Here is a 1223-nt window from a genome sequence, read left to right as displayed (position 1 = left end):
ATTGTAACCAAGGCAACCACAGGAACAACATCAAGAAGCACAATCAATTCCCCATTTAAATCTTTCGTGTAAGTTATGCCATGTGAAAGCATGAAGTTAATCCCCTGATCTCTTTTGAACATGGACAAGGTATTTTTGATGGAGCGCTATGAGCAAAGATTTAATAAGCTACTCCTGCCAATGATTCAGCTTAAAGATACGTAACGCTACGTAAAGCTGAAAGCGCCAAAGAGCATTTCCATTGAGAAAAAAAATCTTTCTTGATGTTAAACATAGAGAGCCTGCCTTTTAGAAGTTCTCCCTCTAAACACCTTGTGCAGCCTCCCGACAGACTAACAAAAAGCGCCTTTTCACCAACTCAATTTATAATACGCCCCTCAAAACTCACAACCGAATAACAATCCATCCGTATATTTGATTTCCAAGATCCATTCAAGGCAACTTGGCTCTTCGCAAGCAAATAATTTCAGGGAAGAAACTCAGTTTAGTCAACTACTGGTGCATTCAGCACACCAATTGCTCTCGCTTGTCAGGGTGGCCGAGTGGTCTAAGGTGCCAGACTCAAGGATGTGTGTCTTTCCAGCTGGCTTGGGAGTTCTGGTCTCCCAATGGAGGCATGGGTTCAAATCCCACTCCTGACAGCTTCTGTTTTTACCTCTCTTGAATTGTTCCAGTGCTAGCTGATAGTGAATGACTGAAATATAAAAGCAGCAGAAGAAAGCAAGCAACTCAGTGCATTTTGTGAGTATTCGCAGGCGGTGCTTTCCGAGTCTGCTACTGCTACTCCTTCGTCCTCGAAAAAAGAAAAGACAGGCATGTTTTGAGTCTCAAAATGATCTTCTGGATCCACAAGAAACATGTAAATTTGATTGATTCCGCAGTATTTTGGATGTACTGTACTTATAACTTCCATCGAAGAGAGATTTCATCAGTTGCATGAAATTGAAACTTTCGACTTTTTGTCTGGTATTGAAAATATGTTTAAAAAAACCATAAACAATTTTCTAACAAACAACTCATGAATTATTGCCAGGATCTATATTTAGCGTTCGGTAGTGATAACACTGCTGATATTGATTGAGCTGAAATCTATGATGTATTGATAACCTTATCTGAAGCGAGAAGTCCTAGAAAGCCATCTATGAAGTTTTAGGATTCATACCAAGAAATGCCTTTTGTTTCCCACCCCAACTGCTGCTTTTGCATTACACATAATGTGAACA

The 1223-nt window shown here is 39.9% G+C and overlaps 1 non-coding gene across 1 annotated transcript; it reads left to right on the top strand.

The window, feature by feature from the left end:
• The first annotated feature begins 528 nt into the window (after window positions 1-528).
• trnal-caa (transfer RNA leucine (anticodon CAA)) lies at window positions 529-641 on the top strand. The gene is made up of 2 exons: window positions 529-566; window positions 596-641. It is a non-coding gene; the product is annotated as a tRNA-Leu (tRNA).
• Window positions 642-1223: the final 582 nt, after the last annotated feature.

This window comes from Lepisosteus platostomus, chromosome 5 (assembly GCF_059453375.1).
Source record: "Lepisosteus platostomus isolate fLepPlt1 chromosome 5, fLepPlt1.hap1, whole genome shotgun sequence".
Classification (NCBI taxonomy): Eukaryota; Metazoa; Chordata; class Actinopteri; order Semionotiformes; family Lepisosteidae; genus Lepisosteus; species Lepisosteus platostomus.
This window is presented reverse-complemented; position numbering and strand designations above follow the sequence as displayed.